The sequence below is a fragment of the Doryrhamphus excisus genome, linkage group LG6, assembly GCF_037039965.1.
Source record: "Doryrhamphus excisus strain RoL-2023G ecotype Guam linkage group LG6, RoL_Dexc_Guam_v1.1, whole genome shotgun sequence".
NCBI lineage: Eukaryota > Metazoa > Chordata > Actinopteri > Syngnathiformes > Syngnathidae > Doryrhamphus > Doryrhamphus excisus.
This window is the reverse complement of record NC_136362.1, coordinates 23,951,368-23,973,350: the sequence shown is the minus strand read 5'-3', so window position 1 is coordinate 23,973,350 and position 21,983 is coordinate 23,951,368. Positions and strand designations below refer to the sequence as shown.

Sequence of the window (21,983 nt, the reverse complement as noted above, 5' to 3'; positions counted from 1 at the left end):
CCATGGAAGTTGGAAAGTGCTTTTGAAAAGTCATTGACACACAGTTTGCCAATTGGGAACCACACCAGTGCTGTGCAAGAGTGGAGCGCAAACACGAATGAACAGTGACACTGATGCATCCAGAGAACATCCCTGGGTGGGCTCGAACCACCAGCCTCCCGGTTAACAGCTGAGCGCGCTGACCGATTGCGTCACAGAGACTCACCCCCTGCCAACTTCTGTTCAGTTGAAGCCATACTAACGCATGCTATGCTTCCAGCATGCCCTTTGTTTTGGATGTGACTCGCACCTTCTGGCGTAACAATCGAGGCATTGCAAACCAGGACACCAGCTTTAGTCTTTGATGAACGCAAAGTATTTTTGGGTACAATCCAGGGGTCTTGTGCTCTCACGGAAATGGCTCTGTCCTTTTTCAACATGGGTTGAGACGAAATGTATTAAAATGGACAGACTGCATTGGTCACTCAATCAGAATTTCTCAGTTTGCCAATTTCAGACTGCGTGACAAAGAATCAAGTCAAACTCCATCGACAGGATGGACAGGGGACAACAAAGCAGGGAAGATAAGGGATAAGGAGGAGAGGGGAAAGATGTGACCGCTTTTGTTGAGAGCCAGAGAAGAAGCTCTCATCTCTGCAAGGTCAAGTACAGTATGCCAGAAGATTTTACCTTGTGAGTTGTCCTCAGTCAACGAAGTCCTGGCTAGCTCAGTTGGTAGAGCATCAGACTTTTAATCTGAGGGTCCAGGGTTCAAGTCCCTGTTCAGGCGGTGAAGGTAGGCCCCTTCCCTGAAATGCTAAACCTACTTCCTTTATCCTCCTTCTGTGGTCAAGTACAGTATGCCAGAAGATTTCTGCTTCTTCATCCTCAACACCGAGAAGGCCAAGGAGATGACCGTGCACACAATGATTAACTTGTTTAAGTAAACCTTTTCGACCTAGCACCTTTGCGATCTTCCAGGACTGTGGGTAAACACCATTCTCAATAATCTTTATAATAGAATCTGACAGTCTAACATCAACATCTACCATCTGATCTCTAATCAAATTTACTTTATTGATAAGAAATTGAGAAATATTTGCCAATTTGGACAATTGTCAATCTGCCCCCACTTTGGACACATCGTCGTGATTCATTGTTTGGCAACTGCTTTGTGACTTTGCCTGTCCCCTTAAAAGCCCCTTCCTTCAGGTTTCCATAGTGTCGTGGTTGTCACGTTTGCCGAACACGCAAAAGGTCCCTAGTTAATTTCACAGCCGACCAAGTTAGGAATTGTGGTCATACAAGAAGGGGGTTTGTTTTTTTTGTATTTGGAATACAATGTTTTCTGCATTTTGAACAATTTTCCACAGGAAAGACATATTTCAGATGTATCAACAAAAGAGTTGAATCGCCCAATGTGGGGCTCGAACCCAGGACCCTGAGAGTAAGAGTCTCATGCGCTACCGACTGAGCAAAACGGGCCTTTTTCTGCTCTAGATATAATTTTTTGTTTTTCTTTTTTATCGATATGGCCACCTTGATGTTTGATCAATTCCACAGACAACCTTGTTTCTCAGGGAACAGAAGGAGCGAGACTTTCAGTCATCAGTAGTTCTACAAACTCCGACTCAGGCCACATCTTTGTACCCGACATTTCCAATTTATGATCTCTCTGCAAGTGCCTCTGAACCCATGTCCACCCTCTCTTGGGGAACATTTGACTCGACTCAATTAAATGACACACTCAAACCAAAAGACCATAGTTGGAATCCTCCCAACCCCGTTGGCACATCATGTCCCCACCCCGAGGTTATCAAACTTGCTCCCAAGGAAATGTTGGAACTTGGGAAAGCATGAAGAATGGCAAGAAGTAGGATTAAGAATCCTACTTCTTGCCAAAAGCCTACCCTATGGTAGAAGATAAGTTCCGCAACAGCAGGGGGAGTACCTCAGTATGTTTACAGACCATGGACTCCTCCTAAATTTAGATACATAGCCTTATCCATGCCAAAACCACACAACAACCTTGACCAAATCCTGACTGACATAACTGACTTGGTACATAATCACCGTCTCAACGGAACTTAATTAGCCCAACTGTTGACATTGACCACAGGCTCCAAGTATGGTGCTTTTTGTACGGCCATTTAGCCAATTTGGCCAAAGGGGAATTCAGAACACCCTCGTGGCCCATTACCATTTTTATGGTACCTGGCGACTTCAACCCGTGAACTCCACTGTACCGCTTATCCTCATCAACGGACTGTATTCCCCACCCTTTACCAGCATGGGGACATTCCAACCCAAGATGAGAACACACTGGACCAGGTACACAGCAACATAGTACGTGGCACAGACACAACTTCACCCTACCCCCACTTTTAACCCAGACTGAAAAAGCAGAAAAACCCCTTTGCAGCTGAAATTGCTCAGTTGGGAGCGCGTTGGATTGAATCTCTGAAGGTCCCTGGTTCAATCCCAGTTTTCAGCACAATTGCTGTTTACATCGTGAGTTGGCAAATAGTTTGTAAAGGGGTGACTTTGTTCTCTTGATTTCATCAACATCGATCACGACAACACAGCCAATTACATATTAAGACCAGGCAAGTGCAGTTGGGAGGTGACATACAGAATCCTGATGCATATCATGTTACAATCAGACACAAACAGGATGTAGGACTCGACCTTGAGTTCGCGCAAATGTTCACAGCATTACGTCTGCAAAGTGTTCAGCTGATGCACATTTACTGGAGAGGAAAATGGGCTTTTGTCACAGTAGCCATGCCCACACAAGCTAAAATGTTTCTCCCGCCAGGACAACACCCACGTGAAATTCAAGCTTTGCTCACAGACGAAAAAGAACCAGCTAGAATGAGCAATCTGCACCTCCAAGTCTGAGTTTATGGTTCTTGCCCAGAAAAGCATAGCTCACAGCCGTAATCGTATAGTGGTTCCTACTCTGTGTTGTGGCCGCAGCAACCCCGGCCAATTCAGGGTCATGGCAGGTGTGTGTTGCTTTTGTAATTGTATTGTCTGAAAAGACAAGATTGTCTGACTACTTGAAGTGTGGTGATGTAAAAATACACTAGTTTTGACCACACCTGTATTTTTAGTAAACATTATTAGCATGCAATGAATCAAAGTATAAGCTACGATGTTGGAGATCAAGAACGCTTTTGTTGGGGGAAAAAAGCCAGAACATATCATTTCGACAATACGGGTATCAAACCCGCTATTTCTTGCATGTAGAGCAAGAACTCTAGCCTTTGAGTTAAATCCCCCCGCTGCACAAGAAGGCTGCCACAATTTCTGCAACACCAAAACACTAATTAAGATGTGTCATTTTAAGTCCACAAGACCATGCCCACAAAGGAGATGAGGTGACCGAGAGGTTAAGGTGATGGACTGCTAATCCATTGTGTTCTGCACGCATGGGTTCGAATCCCATCCTCATCGGACTCACTAATGCACCAGTTTTGACACCACCTGTGTTTTTAGGAAACATAATTAGAATGCAATTAATCCAAGTATCCGGTACGATGTGGGAGATTGAGAATGCTTTTTTGGCAAGAAAAAAGGCATAATATACCATTTGGAGAATGCAGGCATCGATTCCACTTCATCTCACATGCGAAGTGAGCGCTCTACCATTTGTGGTCAGACAAGAATGGGATTTGTTTTTGTGTACTTCGAATGAAATGTTTTCCGCATGTTGCAGAATTTAAACCCAGTCCTAACTGCATTCTCCCCTCTAGCACCTTGTCTTATTTTGTTGTTGAGATCAATGCCCACAGTCTCCAAAGAGTTCTTTGCCTTTTGTAGAAGAGATGTTCATCCGACAAACACCCCAAACCAGGGGAATTACCTCAAATGGTAAAGTGCTTGCTTAGCATGCGAGAAGTAGCAGAGTCGATACCCGCATTCTCCAAGGAATCCTTTGTATTTTGTAAAAGACATGTGGGATCGGAAATGAGTCCAGGATCTATCCCTCAGCGTGAGACAAATACCCCAAACCTAATCCTTTCTAGATTAGTCTCTTATCATGGAATAGTGAAGAAACCCAGTACGTGATTTATTGTTCTCAAGTAGCGCATCAAGGTGACCCCAACCATTCCACCGAGGCCGAAGACAAATCCTACCTCCCGTCAAAACCTATCCAAATGTCAATTCCCTGAACGGAAATCGAACCCGGAGCACAGCGGTGAGAGCAGCAAATCCTAGCCACTAGACCACCAGGGACTGCTTTAGGTCTGCACTGAGAAAAGCAGAGACTGTGTCGCTTCTCTTTGGCCTTCTCGGTGTTGAGGATGAGGAAGCAGAAGTCTTCTGGCATTTTGGACTTGACCACAGGAGGAGGATAAAAGAGATTGGTTTCATATTTAATACTTGACCTCACCGCCTGAACAAGGACTTGAACCCTGAACCCTCAGATTAAAAGTCTGATGCTCTACCAACTGAGCTATCCAGGCCCTTGATAAATAAGGACAACTCAATGAAGACAAAATCTTCTGGCATACTGTACTTGTCCTTGCAGAGATGAAGAGTCCCCGGTCCCGAAATGTCCACCCCCAAGATGGACTGAGGTCTTAAACTACCCACATGGACAATCCAAATATCTTCTGGACAAAAAGAGTTTGTTGTCAGACAAGAGAAAGGTTGAGCCAGTCACCTGAACATGAAACTTTTGATCTGAGTGTCCGGGATTCAAGTCCCTGATCAGGTGACCAGGTCTGAGGTCCACTTGCAAACACCTCCTTTTTGCCCTCAAACTACGAGGGCAACAGGACAATCCCTTGGTACTCTATGGAAACTACATGAGGAGACTGGCTTTTAACTGGAACTGGAAAGACTTGTGGCCCTGCACACAAACCAAGTATCTTCTGATCAGCTGATCCTTGACATCAGCTGTCACAGACATTGGCGTCATTTGGGGACCTCATCCTGATCCACGGTTACCACTGATTTGTAGAGTAAGTCAATAAGTCATCATACTCTTACAGGAAGACTCGGTCCAAACACTCAATTGCTGCAGGGCAAGTAGGTTCCACCAAGACTTGAACTTGGACCACTGGATTCAGAGTCCAGAGTGCTAACCATTACACCATGGAACCCTTTGTTTTGGATGTGACTGGCACCTTCCTTCTCCATGGCTTCTCCAAACTCCTCCCATGTCAGAGTTTTTGCCTCAGCGAATGCCAAAGCCGCGGGCCGCTTGGCCTGTCGGTTCCTGTCAGCTGAAGTCCCATGAGCCAAAAAGGCCCAATAGAACTCCTTCAGCTTGACGACATCCCTCACCAATGGTATCCACCAACGGGTTCTAGGATTATCGCCACGACAGGCCCTGACCACCTTAGGGCCACAGCCGCCTCGACAATGGAGGCACAGAACATCCCTGCCTCCCTCTGGATCTTGCAGGTCCCTGGGAAGATATTCGGCTCGAAGGACCATTTGATCCCGAACATGAAACTTTTGATCTGAGTGTCCCGGATTCAAGTCCCTGTTCAGGTGACCAGGTCTGAGGTCCACTTGCAAAGGCCTCAAAATACAAGGACAACACCTTGGTACTTTATGGAAGCTACATGAGGAGCCAGGCTTGTGTACACACCTTCAGACATCAAGAACATATCCTTGTTCCTATTTGGCATCTTGATTTTTTTTTGTAAAAGGAGGTCTTGAAAGGCCATGTTTCCACCCAGTTTCGAACTGGGGACCTTTTGCATGTAAGGCAAACGTGATAACCACTACACTATGGAAACCTGAAGGAAGGGGCTTTTAAGGGGACTGGTGAAGTCACAAAGCAGTTGCCAAACAATGAAACACGACGATGTGTCCAAAGTGGGGGCAGATTGACAATTGTCCAAATGGACAAAGATTTCTCCTTTGTAGGGAAAATAGTTCCAGAAATAATGGGCTTTTCTTCAACAAAACAAGACATCATAATTGCGGCTTGAAAGAAACACCTTAGCCACCCTCGGGGTCACTTTGATATCTCGGTGGACTCAACTTGTGCCCTTGGAGTCAATGGTTTGTACATAGGCTTGTAACCTCCTCTAACCTTGTCTGGATTGCTGGCCTTTTGAAGAATGAAGTTAAGGTCCTTTCATCCAGCCAATAAGCCTTTTCAAACTATTTGCCAAGTCACAACATAAACAGGGATTGTTCTGAAAACCGGGCTTGAACCAAGGACCTTTAGAACTTCAGTCTAACGTTCTCCTAAGTGAGTATTTCAGCTTCTAAGGTGGTGTTCTGCTTTTTCAGTCGTGGGTAAAAGTGGGGGCAGGGTGAAGCTGTGTCTGTGCCACGTATGTTGCTGTGTACCTGGTCCAGTGTGTTCTCATCTTGGTTTGGAATGTCCCCATGCCGGTAACAGGTGGGGAATACAGTCCGTTGATGAGGATAAGAGCTACAGAAAATGGGAAGGATTTCACTGGTTGAAGTCTCCAGCTACCATAAAAACGGTCATGGGCCACAAGCCTGTTCTGAATTCCGCTTTGGCCAATCGACACTACATCAACTCAGCAGCAGTCCTTGTTAGTATAGTGACCAGTATCTCCTCCTGTCACATGGAAGATTGCGCGGTTGGATTCCCAGACGGGGAGTTCCTGTTTTGTATGTCACGTTGAACCTTGAGCAGGGTTGCGGTTGCAACAACCAGTCCGGGAGAACAAGACCTCTATTCATCTTCTTCTCCAAGTGCTCAGCTGTGTTGTACAATCTGACAGTCCTTTGCTACCAAATCATTCCAGTCGTGGATAATGGACCTGACCAGGAAAATGACAGCTGTGGGATTTCTACCAGTGGCTCCTGAGCGAAAGGAGCCTTAATCTGGTGCTTTAGACCACTCATCCACACAACCCAAAACGGTGCCCTGATCAGGAAAAAACTGTGACCTTGTGAGGTTCGCTGACAACGGAGGACACTGAAATGGAGCCGCACAAAGGAGGGTACCTGCACTGTTTACATGTCCGTTGACCAGGTAGACCAGGATTCAATTTGCGGACTTGAAATTGTTCTTATGTGCAGTGACAGCAGTTCACAGACAGCGCTGAAAGGTGACCCGAACCGTTCGACCGAGGACCAAGACAAATCCTATCTCCAGTCAAAACCTAACCAATTGTCAGCTCCCTGACCGGGAATCGAACAACGGCCGCGGTGGTGAGAGCACCAAGTCCCAGCCAGTAGACAACCAGGGACTGCATTACGGCTGCACTCTGAAAGGCAGAGACTGTGTCGCTTTGACGTACTCCAGCAAAGGAAAATAGTTATGAGACTGGACCTTCTCTGCCAACACTGCATCAGCAGGGGAATTAGCTCAAATGGTAGAGCACTTGCTTAGCATGTGAGAGGTAGCGGGATCAATTCCCGCATTCTCCATGAACTCCTTTGTTTTTTTGATGAAATGTTCCCGAGTAGCGAATACTAATCCGGGCCCCACTCCCGATATCTAGGCCAAATACAGCCATAGGTATCACCCTAAACTGGATTCAGAGTCCAGAGTGCTAACCATTACACCATGGAACCCTTTGTTTTGGATGTGACTGGCACCTTCTGGCGTAACAATGGAGGCTTTGCAAACCAGGACAACAACTTTACTCTCTGATGAGCGCAAAGTATTTTCGGGTACAATCCATGGGTCTTGTGCTCTCATGGAAATGGCTGTCCTTTTCCAACAGGAGTTGAGATGAAACGTATTCAAATAGACACTCAAATGATCACTCAGAATTACTGAGAATCAGGATTAGAATCAGAATTACTCCGTTTGCCAATTTCGGACTGCGTGACAAAGACTCAAGTCCAACTCCAATGACCGGGAGACGGAGGTCCTTCAGACAAGACGGTATTGCCATTCTTTCCTGGAAGACATAACATAAGAAACAGCTTGTCCTTCGAGCCGGATTTGAACCAGCTACCTAAGGATGCCAGCTTGAACCACTACAGTCCTCCGCTCTTCCAGCTGAGCTATCGAAGGTCTTGTTGTTTTGGGGCGAATGAGTACAGCCAAGCGTTTGACAGCGTCTTCACTGTGTACTGCTTTCCTTTCCTTAGACGCCGGATGGTGGTCCAGAATTTCTTCGAAGCCGTCCGGAAGTCCTTCTCCATGGCTTCTCCAAACTCCTCCCATGTCAGAGTTTTTGCCTCAGCGAATGCCAAAGCCGCGGACCGCTAAACCCAGTCCTAACCTAAACCCAGTCCTAACTGCATTCTCCCCTCTAGCACCTTGTCTTGTCTTGTTGTGGGATCAATGCCCACAGTCTCCAAGGAGTTCTTTGCCTTTTGTAGAAGAGATGTTGTGATTGGATCACCCCTTAGCATCCGACAAATACCCCAAACCAGGGGAATTACCTCAAATGGTAAAGTGCTTGCTTAGCATGCGAGAAGTAGCAGAGTCGATACCCGCATTCTCCAAGGAATCCTTTGTATTTTGTAAAAGAGATGTGGGATCGGAAATGAGTCCAGGATCTATCCCTCAGCGTCAGACAAATACCCCAAACCTAATCCTGGCCGCGTTCTCTAGATTAGTCTCTTATCATGGAATAGTGAAGAAACCCAGTATGTGATTTATTGTTCTCAAGTAGCGCATCAAGGTGACCCCAACCATTCCACCGAGGCCGAAGACAAATCCTACCTCCAGTCAAAACCTATCCAAATGTCAATTCACTGAACGTAAATCGAACCCGGACCACAGCACCGAATCCTAGCCACTAGACCACCAGGGACCGCTTTTGGTCTGCACTCAGAAAGACAGAGACTGTGTCGCTTCTCTTTGGCCTTCTCGGTGTTGAGGATGAGGCAGCAGAAGTCTTGTGGCATTTTGGACTTGACCACAGGAGGAGGATAAAAGTTTCACATTTAATAGGGACAGGGACTTGAACCCTGGACCCTCAGATTAAAAGTCTGATGCTCTACAAACTGAGCTATCCAGGCCCTTGATAAATAAGGACAACTCAATGAAGACAAACTCTTCTGGCATACTGTACTTGTCCTTGCAGAGATGAAGAGGCCTCGGTCCCGAAATGTCCACCCCCAAGATGGACTGAGGTCTTAAACTACCCACATGGACACTCCAAATATCTTCTGGACAAAAAGAGTTCATGGTTAGACACGACAAAGGTTGAGCCGGTCACCCGAACATGAAACTTTTGATCTGAGTGTCCGGGATTCAAGTCCCTGTTCAGGTGACCAGGTCTGAGGTCCACTTGCAAATGCCTCCTTTTTGCCCTCAATGTACGAGGGCAACAGGACAATCCCTTGGTACTCTATGGAAACTACATGAGGAGACTGGCTTTTAACTGGAACTGGAAAGACTTGTGGCCCCGCACACAAACCAAGTATCTTCTGATCAGCTGATCCTTGACATCAGCTGTCACAGACATTGGCGTCGTTTGGGGACCTCATCCTGATCCACGGTTACCACTGATTTGTAGAGTAAGTCAATAAGTCATCATACTCTTACTGTTAAAGGAAGACACAGTCCAAACACTCGATTGCTGCAGGGCAAGTAGGTTCCACCAAGACTTGAAATTGGATCACTGGATTCAGAGTCCAGAGTGCTAACCATTACACCATGGAACCCTTTGTTTTGGATGTGACTGGCACCTTCTGGTGTAACAATGGAGGCTTTGCAAACCAGGACAACAACTTTACTCTTTGATGAGCGCAAAGTATTTTGGGGTACAATCCATGGGTCTTGTGCTCTCACGGAAATGGCTGTCCTTTTCCAACAGGAGTTGAGATGAAATGTATTCAAATAGACAAACTGCATTGATCACTCAATCAGAATTTCTCAGTTTGCCAATTTCAAGTCCAACTCCATCGACAGGGAAGCGGAGGTCCTTCAGACAAGACGGCATTGCCATTCTTTCCTGGCAGACATAACATAAGCAAAAGGCTTGTCCTTCGAGCAGGACTTGAACCAGCGACCTAAGGATGCCAGCTTGAACCACTACAGTCCTCTGCTCTTCCAACTGAGCTATCGAAGGTCTTGCTGCTTTGAGGCTAGTGAGGATGGCCAAGCTTTCAACGGCGTCTCATTGCGGTTGTGGCTGAGAATGCCACTATTGACAGAATTTGGATTAGATAATCAAGTCTTGTGGTGGAGAGTCTCAGGTGGAGAGTCTCAGGTGGAGAGGTGTGATGTTTCTGATCGAATTCAGAGGTCATCAGTTGGTCCTGAAAACGGTCTTGGCACTTCTTTTCACGATGAAAGGTATGAAAAAAGCCCTGTTGCATTGGCCGGGAATCGGACCCGGGTATACCATGTGGATTGATCCTGGACTCATTTCCGATCCTAACATCTGTTTTACAAAAGGCAAAGAACTAAGAGAAGACTGCGGGCATTGATCCGGCTTCCTCTCACATGCGAAGCGAGCGCTCTACCATTTGAGCTAATTCCCCTGCTGTTGCAGCGTTGGCAGAGAAGGTCCAGTCTTATAACTATTTTGGTTCCTTTGCTGGACTACGTCAAAGCGACACAGTCTCTGCCTTTCTGAGTGCAGATCGAAAGCAGTCCCTGGTGGTCTAGTGGCTAGGATTCGGCGCTTTCACCGCTGCGGCCCGGGTTCGATTCCCGGTCAGGGAATTGACATTTGGATAGGTTTTGACTGGAGATAGAGTCGCCAGATGGTCAACCTCCCACCTGTAGGCGAACTCGTCGTCCACAGTACCGAGGCCATGTCGGCGAAGACGGCAGTACCCTTCCCCCACTTTAGGCCCCGACTGAAAAAGCAGAACCCACCATCGCAGCTAAAATAGCCCACTTGGGAGAGCGTTGGACTGAAGTTCTAAAGGTCCTCACAATAAACCTCACTCCTCCTGATGGTCGTTAAGTCTTTCAATAATGGGGCGTTAAAATGTGGATTTTCAAAAGGAACAAAGACAATCCATCTGCAACCTGGTCAACGGACACGTAAACAGTGCAGGTACCCTGCTTTGTGCGGCTCCTTTTCAGTGTCCTCCATTGTCAGCGAACCTCCTGATCAGGGCACCGTTTTAGGTTGTGTGGATGAGTGGTCTAAAGCACCAGATTAAGGCTCCTTTTGCTCAGGGGGCACTGGTTGTTGCACAATTTTCCACAGGAAAGAAATCTTGACGATGTATCACCAAAAGTGCTGAATCGCCCACTGTGGGGCTGAAACTAGCGCACAAGGAATAACTTGTTTAAGTACACCTTTTGGACCTCGATGACCCATCAAGAAGTCAACCTTTGTTGGTTAATTTCTCCCAATCACCATGAGGATGTGTGCTGGTTTAGTGCATATGCAGAACTTAGTTCCCATCGTGTAACCATGTTTGATGTGTTTGAGGGGGTATAGCTCAGTGGTAGAGCATTTGACTGCAGATCAAGAGGTCTCCGGTTCAAATCCGGATGCCCCCTGCCCCCATTCTCCAAGGAATCCTTTGTATTTTGTAAAAGAGATGTGGGATCGGAAATGAGTCCAGGATCTATCCCTCAGCGTCAGACAAATACCCCAAACCTAATCCTGGCCGCGTTCTCTAGATTAGTCTCTTATCATGGAATAGTGAAGAAACCCAGTATGTGATTTATTGTTCTCAAGTAGCGCATCAAGGTGACCCCAACCATTCCACCGAGGCCGAACACAAATCCTACCTCCAGTCAAAACCTATCCAAATGTCAATTCCCTGAACGGAAATCAAACCCGCACCACAGCGGTGAGAGCACTGAATCCTAGCCACTAGACCACCAGGGACTGCTTTTGGTTTGCACTCAGAAAGGCAGAGACTGTGTCGCTTCTCTTTGGCCTTCTCGGTGTTGAGGATGAGGGAGCAGAAGTCTTCTGGCATTTTGGACTTGACCACAGGAGGAGGATAAAAGAGATTGGTTTCACATTTAATACTTCTCCTCACCGGCTGAACAAGGACTTAAACCCTGGACCCTAAGATTAAAAGTCTGATGCTCTACCAACTGAGCTATCCAGGCCCTTGCTAAATAAGGACAACTCAAGGAAGACAAAATCTTCTGGCATACTGTACTTGTCCTTGCAGAGATGAAAAGGCCCCGGTCCCGAAATGTCCACCCCCAAGATGGACTGAGGTGTTAAACTACCCACATGGACAATCCAAATATCTTCTGGACAAAAAGAGTTTGTCGTCAGACAAGACAAAGGTTGAGCCAGTCACCTGAACATGAAACTTTTGATCAACAACAAGACAAGACAAGGTGATACCTATGGCTGTATTTGGCCTAGATATCGGGATTGGGGCCGGGGTTATTGTTGGTACTTGGGAACATTTAATCACAAAAAACAAAAGAGATTTTGGAGAATGCGGGCATTGATCCCGCTACCTCTCACATGCGAAGCGAGCACTCTACCATTTGAGCTAATTCCCCTGCTGTTGCAGCGTTGGCAGAGAAGGTCCAGTCTCAGAACTATTTTGGTTCCTTTGCTGGAGTACGTCAAAGCGACACAGTCTCTGCCTTTCGGAGTGCAGCCATGATGCAGTCCCCGGGTGGTGGTAAAGTACCGGCGGTGGCGGTGAGGGCACGGGCAGATGCCAGCGTATCCAGAGGAGCTCAGCAGCTGTGTACCGGATTGATTCTGCCATTGGGTGGTGGCAGAACGACAGGAAGTCCAGAAAAGAGCAGACCAGGTAACGCAGGAAAAACACTTCAGCTCACACAGAGTGCTAACACAATAGTCATAGTTAGGCCATATTGAGGCAATAGAACCATAAATCACTTAAAAGTTACGGGAGAGTAACGGCAGCCAGTCGCGCCAGCGTTCACTCAACCGGAACCGGAAATGTAACTCCTGTTTGTAACTTGGGAACATTTAATCACAAAAAACAAAAGAGGTTTTGGAGAATGCGGGCATTGATCCCACTACCTCTCACACGCAAAGCGAGCGCTGCCCCATTTGAGTTAATTCCCCTGCTGTTGCAGCATTGACAGAGAAATGAAGAGGCACTGGTCCCGAAATGTCCACCCCCAAGATGGACTGAGGTCTTAAACTACCCACATGGACACTCCAAATATCTTCTGGACAAAAAGAGTTTGTCGTCAGACAAGAGAAAGGTTGAGCCAGTCACCTGAACATGAAACTTTTGATCTGAGTGTCCGGGATTCAAGTCCCTGTTCAGGTGACCAGGTCTGAGGTCCACTTGCAAACGCCTCCTTATTGCCCTCAAACTACGAGGGCAACAGGACAATCCCTTGGTACTCTATGGAAACTACATGAGGAGACTGGCTTTTAACTGGAACTGGAAAGACTTGTGGCCCTGCACACAAACCAAGTATCTTCTGATCAGCTGATCCTTGACATCAGCTGTCACAGACATTGGCGTCGTTTGGGGACCTCATCCTGATCCACGGTTACCACTGATTTGTAGAGTAAGTCAATAAGTCATCATACTCTTACTGTTAAAGGAAGACACAGTCCAAACACTCGATTGCTGCAGGGCAAGTAGGTTCCACCAAGACTTGAAATTGGATCACTGGATTCAGAGTCCAGAGTGCTAACCATTACACCATGGAACCCTTTGTTTTGGATGTGACTGGCACCTTCTGGTGTAACAATGGAGGCTTTGCAAACCAGGACAACAACTTTACTCTTTGATGAGCGCAAAGTATTTTGGGGTACAATCCATGGGTCTTGTGCTCTCACGGAAATGGCTGTCTCTTATCATGGAATAGTGAAGAAACCCAGTATGTGATTCATTGTTCTCAAGTAGCGCATCAAGGTGACCCCAACCATTCCACCGAGGCCGAACACAAATCCTACCTCCAGTCAAAACCTATCCAAATGTCAATTCCCTGAACGGAAATCAAACCCGCACCACAGCGGTGAGAGCACCGAATCCTAGCCACTAGACCACCAGGGACTGCTTTTGGTCTGCACTCAGAAAGGCAGAGACTGTGTCGCTTCTCTTTGGCCTTCTCGGTGTTGAGGATGAGGGAGCAGAAGTCTTCTGGCATTTTGGACTTGACCACAGGAGGAGGATAAAAGAGATTGGTTTCACATTTAATACTTCTCCTCACCGGCTGAACAAGGACTTAAACCCTGGACCCTAAGATTAAAAGTCTGATGCTCTACCAACTGAGCTATCCAGGCCCTTGCTAAATAAGGACAACTCAAGGAAGACAAAATCTTCTGGCATACTGTACTTGTCCTTGCAGAGATGAAAAGGCCCCGGTCCCGAAATGTCCACCCCCAAGATGGACTGAGGTCTTAAACTACCCACATGGACAATCCAAATATCTTCTGGACAAAAAGAGTTTGTCGTCAGACAAGACAAAGGTTGAGCCAGTCACCTGAACATGAAACTTTTGATCAACAACAAGACAAGACAAGGTGATACCTATGGCTGTATTTGGCCTAGATATCGGGATTGGGGCCGGGGTTATTGTTGGTACTTGGGAACATTTAATCACAAAAAACAAAAGAGATTTTGGAGAATGCGGGCATTGATCCCGCTACCTCTCACATGCGAAGCGAGCACTCTACCATTTGAGCTAATTCCCCTGCTGTTGCAGCGTTGGCAGAGAAGGTCCAGTCTCATAACTATTTTGGTTCCTTTGCTGGAGTACGTCAAAGCGACACAGTCTCTGCCTTTCGGAGTGCAGCCATGATGCAGTCCCCGGGTGGTAGTAAAGTACCGGCGGTGGCGGTGAGGGCACGGGCAGATGCCAGCGTATCCAGAGGAGCTCAGCAGCTGTGTACCGGATCGGTTCTGCCATTGGGTGGTGGCAGAACGACAGGAAGTCCAGAAAAGAGCAGACCAGGTAACGCAGGAAAAACACTTCAGCTCACACAGAGTGCTAACACAATAGTCATAGTTAGGCCATATTGAGGCAATAGAACCATAAATCACTTAAAAGTTACGGGAGAGTAACGGCAGCCAGTCGCGCCAGCGTTCACTCAACCGGAACCGGAAATGTAACTCCTGTTTGTAACTTGGGAACATTTAATCACAAAAAACACAAGAGGTTTTGGAGAATGCGGGCATTGATCCCACTACCTCTCACATGCAAAGCGAGCGCTGCCCCATTTGAGTTAACTCCCCTGCTGTTGCAGCATTGACAGAGAAATGTAGAGGCACTGGTCCCGAAATGTCCACCTCCAAGATGGACTGAGGTCTTAAACTACCCACATGGACAAGCCAAATATCTTCTGGACAAAAAGAGTTCATGGTTAGACACGACAAAGGTTGAGCCGGTCACCCGAACATGAAACTTTTGATCTGAGTGTCCGGGATTCAAGTCCCTGTTCAGGTGACCAGGTCTGAGGTCCACTTGCAAATGCCTCCTTTTTGCCCTCAATGTACGAGGGCAACAGGACAATCCCTTGGTACTCTATGGAAACTACATGAGGAGACTGGCTTTTCCGATTTCCGATCCTAACATCTGTTTTACAAAAGGCAAAGAACTCCGAGAAGACTGCGGGCATTGATCTGGCTTCCTCTCACATGCGAAGCGAGCGCTCTACCATTTCAGCTAATTCCCCTGCTGTTGCAGCGTTGGCAGAGAAGGTCCAGTCTTATAACTATTTTGGTTCCTTTGCTGGACTACGTCAAAGCGACACAGTCTCTGCCTTTCTGAGTGCAGATTGAAAGCAGTCCCTGGTGGTCTAGTGGCTAGGATTCGGCGCTTTCACCGCTGCGGCCCGGGTTCGATTCCCGGTCAGGGAATTGACATTTGGATAGGTTTTGAGATAGAGGTTTGGAGATAGAGTCGCCAGATGGTCAACCTCCCACCTTTAGGCGAACTCGTCGTCCACAGTACCGAGGCCATGTCGGCGAAGACGGCAGTACCCTTCCCCCACTTTAGGCCCCGACTGAAAAAGCAGAACCCACCATCGCAGCTAAAATAGCCCACTTGGGAGAGCGTTGGACTGAAGTTCTAAAGGTCCTCACAATAAACCTTCATGGCGTTAAAATGTGGATTTTCAAAAGGAACAAAGACAATCCATCTGCAACCTGGTCAACGGACACGTAAACAGTGCAGGTACCCTGCTTTGTGCGGCTCCTTTTCAGTGTCCTCCATTGTCAGCGAACCTCCTGATCAGGGCACCGTTTTAGGTTGGATGAGTGGTCTAAAGCACCAGATTAAGGCTCCTTTTGCTCAGTGGACACTGGTTGTCGCACAATTTTCCACAGGAAAGAAATCTTGACGATGTATCACCAAAAGTGCTGAATCGCCCACTGTGGGGCTGAAACTAGCGCACAAGGAATAACTTGTTTAAGTACACCTTTTGGACCTCGATGACCCATCAAGAAGTCAACCTTTGTTGGTTAATTTCTCCCATTCACCATGAGGATGTGTGCTGGTTTAGTGCATATGCAGAACTTAGTTCCCATCGTGTAACCATGTTTGATGTGTTTGAGGGGGTATAGCTCAGTGGTAGAGCATTTGACTGCAGATCAAGAGGTCTCCGGTTCAAATCCGGATGCCCCCTGATGCACTCCTTTGGTTTCAGAATAGTCTAAGAGTACATGAATGCATGGCTCATAATAGCAACAACTTTGGTGTGATATAACTCGAGATTGTTTCCCTTTTTGCATGGCTCCTTTCTACATTCTTCACACTGACATGAAATTTCTGCAGTGGCTTTTGTCCAATGTCCTCGCGGGTGACACAGCCCCCCCCCCCCCCATGTCTAACAGAAAGTCCAGCCGCACCACAAAACAAAGCAAAACAAGTTTTGTTTTTTTGATGAAATGTTCCCAAGTAGCGAATACTAATCCGGTCCCCAATCCCGATATCTAGGCCAAATACAACTATAGGTATCACCCCAAACCTGTCAAGTTTTTCTGTCGGCGTTGTGGATGAACTCCAAATTGCAGACGCCTTGTATGGTTAAAGAAGACAGTTTATTGAAGGGTAAGAAGGGAAAATCCACAGAGGCTTGATCAGGACGGCAGAGCAACGAGCATGGCAGCAGGCCGAAGATGTATCCCACTGCAAAGATGCACAAAAGGTGATCAAAAACAGGAATCTCTATCATATATGAAAACCTTCTATCATATATGAAAACCTAAGTGAACAAGTGTTACCACTCGAAGGTTGTCAACAATCTGGTGAAGTCTCTCGCTCTCCGTGGGCTTTTAAGGGCTGCCGTCAAGGATGATGCGACAAAGCTTCCAAGGCATCAAGGATGATGCCTACCAAAGGGTGCTGTCGTAAAGAAACAAAAGGCAGGGAAGGGGAAGGGGTCTGGAGGGGGGAGGGGGGATCCTGACAAAACCCAGTCCTAACCTAAACCCAGTCCTAACTGCATTCTCGCCTCTAGCACCTTGTCTTGTCTTGTCTTGTTGTGGGATCAATGCCCACAGTCTCCAAGGAGTTCTTTGCCTTTTGTAGAAGAGATGTTGGGATTGGATCACCCCTTAGCATCCGACAAATACCCCAAACCAAGGGAATTACCTCAAATGGTAAAGTGCTTGCTTAGCATGCGAGAAGTAGCAGAGTCGGTACCCGCATTCTCCAAGGAATCCTTTGTACTTTGTAAAAGAGATGTGGGATCGGAAATGAGTCCAGGATCTATCCCTCAGCGTCAGACAAATACCCCAAACCTAATCCTGGCCGCGTTCTCTAGATTAGTCTCTTATCTCGGAATAGTGAAGAAACCCAGTATGTGATTTATTGTTCTCAAGTAGCGCATCAAGGTGACCCCAACCATTCCACCGAGGCCGAAGACAAATCCTACCTCCAGTCAAAACCTATCCAAATGTCAATTCCCTGAACGGAAATCAAACCCGGACCACAGCGGTGAGAGCACCGAATCCTAGCCACTAGACCACCAGGGACTGCTTTTGGTCTGCACTCAGAAAGGCAGAGACTGTGTCGCTTCTCTTTGGCCTTCTCGGTGTTGAGGATGAGGGAGCAGAAGTCTTCTGGCATTTTGGACTTGACCACAGGAGGAGGATAAAAGAGATTGGTTTCACATTTAATACTTCTCCTCACCGGCTGAACAAGGACTTAAACCCTGGACCCTCAGATTAAAAGTCTGATGCTCTACCAACTGAGCTATCCAGGCCCTTGATAAATAAGGACAACTCAAGGAAGACAAAATCTTCTGGCATACTGTACTTGTCCTTGCAGAGATGAAAAGGCCCCGGTCCCGAAATGTCCACCCCCAAGATGGACTGAGGTGTTAAACTACCCACATGGACAATCCAAATATCTTCTGGACAAAAAGAGTTTGTCGTCAGACAAGACAAAGGTTGAGCCAGTCACCTGAACATGAAACTTTTGATCAACAACAAGACAAGACAAGGTGATACCTATGGCTGTATTTGGCCTAGATATCGGGATTGGGGCCCGGGTTAGTGTTTGGTACTTGGGAACATTTAATCACAAAAAACAAAAGAGATTTTGGAGAATGCGGGCATTGATCCCGCTACCTCTCACATGCGAAGCGAGCGCTCTACCATTTGAGCTAATTCCCCTGCTGTTGCAGCGTTGGCAGAGAAGGTCCAGTCTCATAACTATTTTGGTTCATTTGCTGGAGTACGTCAAAGCGACGCAGTCTCTGCCTTTCTGAGTGCAGATCGAAAGCAGTCCCTGGTGGTCTAGTGGCTAGGATTCGGCGCTTTCACCGCTGCGGCTCGGGTTCGATTCCCGGTCAGGGAATTGACATTTGGATAGGTTTTGACTGGAGATAGAGTCGCCAGATGGTCAACCTCCCACCTGTAGGCGAACTCGTCGTCCACAGTACCGAGGCCATGTCGGCGAAGACGACAGTACCCTTCCCCCACTTTAGGCCCCGACTGAAAAAGCAGAACCCACCATCGCAGCTAAAATAACCCACTTGGGAGAGCGTTGGACTGAAGTTCTAAAGGTCCTCACAATAAACATTCATGGCGTTAAAATGTGGATTTTCAAAAGGAACAAAGACAATCCATCTGCAACCTGGTCAACGGACACGTAAACAGTGCAGGTACCCTGCTTTGTGCGGCTCCTTTTCAGTGTCCTCCATTGTCAGCGAACCTCCTGATCAGGTTACCGTTTTAGGTTGGATGAGTGGTCTAAAGCACCAGATTAAGGCTCATTTGCTCAGTGGGCACTGGTTGTCGCACAATTTTCCACAGGAAAGAAATCTTGACGATGTATCACCAAAAGTGCTGAATCGCCCACTGTGGGGCTGAAACTAGCGCACAAGGAATAACTTGTTTAAGTACACCTTTTGGACCTCGATGACCCATCAAGAAGTCAACCTTTGTTGGTTAATTTCTCCCATTCAACATGAGGATGTGTGCTGGTTTAGTGCATATGCAGAACTTAGTTCCCATCGTGTAACCATGTTTGATGTGTTTGAGGGGGTATAGCTCAGTGGTAGAGCATTTGACTGCAGATCAAGAGGTCTCCGTTTCAAATCCGGATGCCCCCTGATGCACTCCTTTGGTTTAAGAATAGTCTAAGAGTACATGAATGCATGGCTCATAATAGCAACAACTTTGGTGTGATATAACTCGAGATTGTTTCCCTTTTTGCATGGCTCCTTTCTACATTCTTCACACTGACATGAAATTTCTGCAGTGGCTTTTGTCCAATGTCCTCGCGGGTGACACAGCCCCCCCATGTCTAACAGAAAGTCCAGCCGCACCACAAAACAAAGCAAAACAAGTTTTGTTTTTTTGATGAAATGTTCCCAAGTAGCGAATACTAATCCGGGCCCCAATCCCGATATCTAGGCCAAATACAACTATAGGTATCACCCCAAACCTGTCAAGTTTTTCTGTCGGCGTTGTGGATGAACTCCAAATTGCAGACGCCTTGTATGGTTAAAGAAGACAGTTTATTGAAGGGTAAGAAGGGAAAATCCACAGAGGCTTGATCAGGACGGCAGAGCAACGAGCATGGCAGCAGGCCGAAGATGTATCCCACTGCAAAGATGCACAAAAGGTGATCAAAAACAGGAATCTCTATCATATATGAAAACCTAAGTGAACAAGTGTTACCACTCGAAGGTTGTCAACAATCTGGTGAAGTCTCTCGCTCTCCGTGGGCTTTTAAGGGCTGCCGTCAAGGATGATGCGACAAAGCTTCCAAGGCATCAAGGATGATGCCTACCAAAGGGTGCTGTCATAAAGAAACAAAAGGCAGGGAAGGGGAAGGGGTCTGGAGGGGGGAGGGGGGATCCTGACAAAACCCAGTCCTAACCTAAACCCAGTCCTAACTGCATTCTCGCCTCTAGCACCTTGTCTTGTCTTGTCTTGTTGTGGGATCAATGCCCACAGTCTCCAAGGAGTTCTTTGCCTTTTGTAGAAGAGATGTTGGGATTGGATCACCCCTTAGCATCCGACAAATACCCCAAACCAAGGGAATTACCTCAAATGGTAAAGTGCTTGCTTAGCATGCGAGAAGTAGCAGAGTCGGTACCCGCATTCTCCAAGGAATCCTTTGTACTTTGTAAAAGAGATGTGGGATCGGAAATGAGTCCAGGATCTATCCCTCAGCGTCAGACAAATACCCCAAACCTAATCCTGGCCGCGTTCTCTAGATTAGTCTCTTATCTCGGAATAGTGAAGAAACCCAGTATGTGATTTATTGTTCTCAAGTAGCGCATCAAGGTGACCCCAACCATTCCACCGAGGCCGAAGACAAATCCTACCTCCAGTCAAAACCTATCCAAATGTCAATTCCCTGAACGGAAATCAAACCCGGACCACAGCGGTGAGAGCACCGAATCCTAGCCACTAGACCACCAGGGACTGCTTTTGGTCTGCACTCAGAAAGGCAGAGACTGTGTCGCTTCTCTTTGGCCTTCTCGGTGTTGAGGATGAGGGAGCAGAAGTCTTCTGGCATTTTGGACTTGACCACAGGAGGAGGATAAAAGAGATTGGTTTCACATTTAATACTTCTCCTCACCACCTGAACAAGGACTTAAACCCTGGACCCTCAGATTAAAAGTCTGATGCTCTACCAACTGAGCTATCCAGGCCCTTGATAAATAAGGACAACTCAAGGAAGACAAAATCTTCTGGCATACTGTACTTGTCCTTGCAGAGATGAAAAGGCCCCGGTCCCGAAATGTCCACCCCCAAGATGGACTGAGGTGTTAAACTACCCACATGGACAATCCAAATATCTTCTGGACAAAAAGAGTTTGTCGTCAGACAAGACAAAGGTTGAGCCAGTCACCTGAACATGAAACTTTTGATCAACAACAAGACAAGACAAGGTGATACCTATGGCTGTATTTGGCCTAGATATCGGGATTGGGGCCCGGGTTAGTGTTTGGTACTTGGGAACATTTAATCACAAAAAACAAAAGAGATTTTGGAGAATGCGGGCATTGATCCCACTACCTCTCACATGCGAAGCGAGCGCTCTACCATTTGAGCTAATTCCCCTGCTGTTGCAGCGTTGGCAGAGAAGGTCCAGTCTCATAACTATTTTGGTTCATTTGCTGGAGTACGTCAAAGCGACACAGTCTCTGCCTTTCTGAGTGCAGATCGAAAGCAGTCCCTGGTGGTCTAGTGGATAGGATTCGGCGCTTTTCACCGCTGCGGGTTCGATTCCCGGTCAGGGAATTGACATTTGGATAGGTTTTGACTGGAGATAGAGTCGCCAGATGGTCAACCTCCCACCTGGAGGCGAACTCGTCGTCCACAGTACCGAGGCCATGTCGGCGAAGACGGCAGTACCCTTCCCCCACTTTAGGCCCCGACTGAAAAAGCAGAACCCACCATCGCAGCTAAAATAGCCCACTTGGGAGAGCGTTGGACTGAAGTTCTAAAGGTCCTCACAATAAACCTCACTCCTCCTGATGGTCGTTAAGTCTTTCAATAATGGGGCGTTAAAATGTGGATTTTCAAAAGGAACAAAGACAATCCATCTGCAACCTGGTCAACGGACACGTAAACAGTGCAGGTACCCTGCTTTGTGCGGCTCCTTTTCAGTGTCCTCCATTGTCAGCGAACCTCCTGATCAGGGCACCGTTTTAGGTTGTGTGGATGAGTGGTCTAAAGCACCAGATTAAGGCTCCTTTTGCTCAGGGGGCACTGGTTGTTGCACAATTTTCCACAGGAAAGAAATCTTG

General features: G+C 47.1%; 12 non-coding genes across 12 annotated transcripts; 7 read left to right on the top strand and 5 right to left on the bottom strand.

The window, feature by feature from the left end:
- Positions 1-3,356: 3,356 nt before the first annotated feature.
- Positions 3,357-3,438, top strand: trnas-gcu (transfer RNA serine (anticodon GCU)). Its single transcript has one exon. It is a non-coding gene; the product is annotated as a tRNA-Ser (tRNA).
- A 940-nt stretch (positions 3,439-4,378) lies between these two features.
- trnak-uuu (transfer RNA lysine (anticodon UUU)) lies at positions 4,379-4,451 on the bottom strand. The gene has a single exon. It is a non-coding gene; the product is annotated as a tRNA-Lys (tRNA).
- Positions 4,452-5,021: 570 nt separating this feature from the next.
- Positions 5,022-5,093, bottom strand: trnaq-cug (transfer RNA glutamine (anticodon CUG)). The gene has a single exon. It is a non-coding gene; the product is annotated as a tRNA-Gln (tRNA).
- A 572-nt stretch (positions 5,094-5,665) lies between these two features.
- On the bottom strand, positions 5,666-5,738 carry trnav-uac (transfer RNA valine (anticodon UAC)). The gene has a single exon. It is a non-coding gene; the product is annotated as a tRNA-Val (tRNA).
- A 2,126-nt stretch (positions 5,739-7,864) lies between these two features.
- On the bottom strand, positions 7,865-7,951 carry trnay-gua (transfer RNA tyrosine (anticodon GUA)). The gene is given in 2 exon segments: positions 7,865-7,900; positions 7,915-7,951. It is a non-coding gene; the product is annotated as a tRNA-Tyr (tRNA).
- Positions 7,952-9,875: 1,924 nt separating this feature from the next.
- Positions 9,876-9,962, bottom strand: trnay-gua (transfer RNA tyrosine (anticodon GUA)). The gene is given in 2 exon segments: positions 9,876-9,911; positions 9,926-9,962. It is a non-coding gene; the product is annotated as a tRNA-Tyr (tRNA).
- Positions 9,963-10,489: 527 nt separating this feature from the next.
- Positions 10,490-10,561, top strand: trnae-uuc (transfer RNA glutamic acid (anticodon UUC)). The gene has a single exon. It is a non-coding gene; the product is annotated as a tRNA-Glu (tRNA).
- Positions 10,562-11,284: 723 nt separating this feature from the next.
- Positions 11,285-11,356, top strand: trnac-gca (transfer RNA cysteine (anticodon GCA)). Its single transcript has one exon. It is a non-coding gene; the product is annotated as a tRNA-Cys (tRNA).
- A 4,199-nt stretch (positions 11,357-15,555) lies between these two features.
- Positions 15,556-15,627, top strand: trnae-uuc (transfer RNA glutamic acid (anticodon UUC)). The gene has a single exon. It is a non-coding gene; the product is annotated as a tRNA-Glu (tRNA).
- A 695-nt stretch (positions 15,628-16,322) lies between these two features.
- Positions 16,323-16,394, top strand: trnac-gca (transfer RNA cysteine (anticodon GCA)). The gene has a single exon. It is a non-coding gene; the product is annotated as a tRNA-Cys (tRNA).
- A 2,105-nt stretch (positions 16,395-18,499) lies between these two features.
- Positions 18,500-18,571, top strand: trnae-uuc (transfer RNA glutamic acid (anticodon UUC)). The gene has a single exon. It is a non-coding gene; the product is annotated as a tRNA-Glu (tRNA).
- A 685-nt stretch (positions 18,572-19,256) lies between these two features.
- Positions 19,257-19,328, top strand: trnac-gca (transfer RNA cysteine (anticodon GCA)). Its single transcript has one exon. It is a non-coding gene; the product is annotated as a tRNA-Cys (tRNA).
- Positions 19,329-21,983: the final 2,655 nt, after the last annotated feature.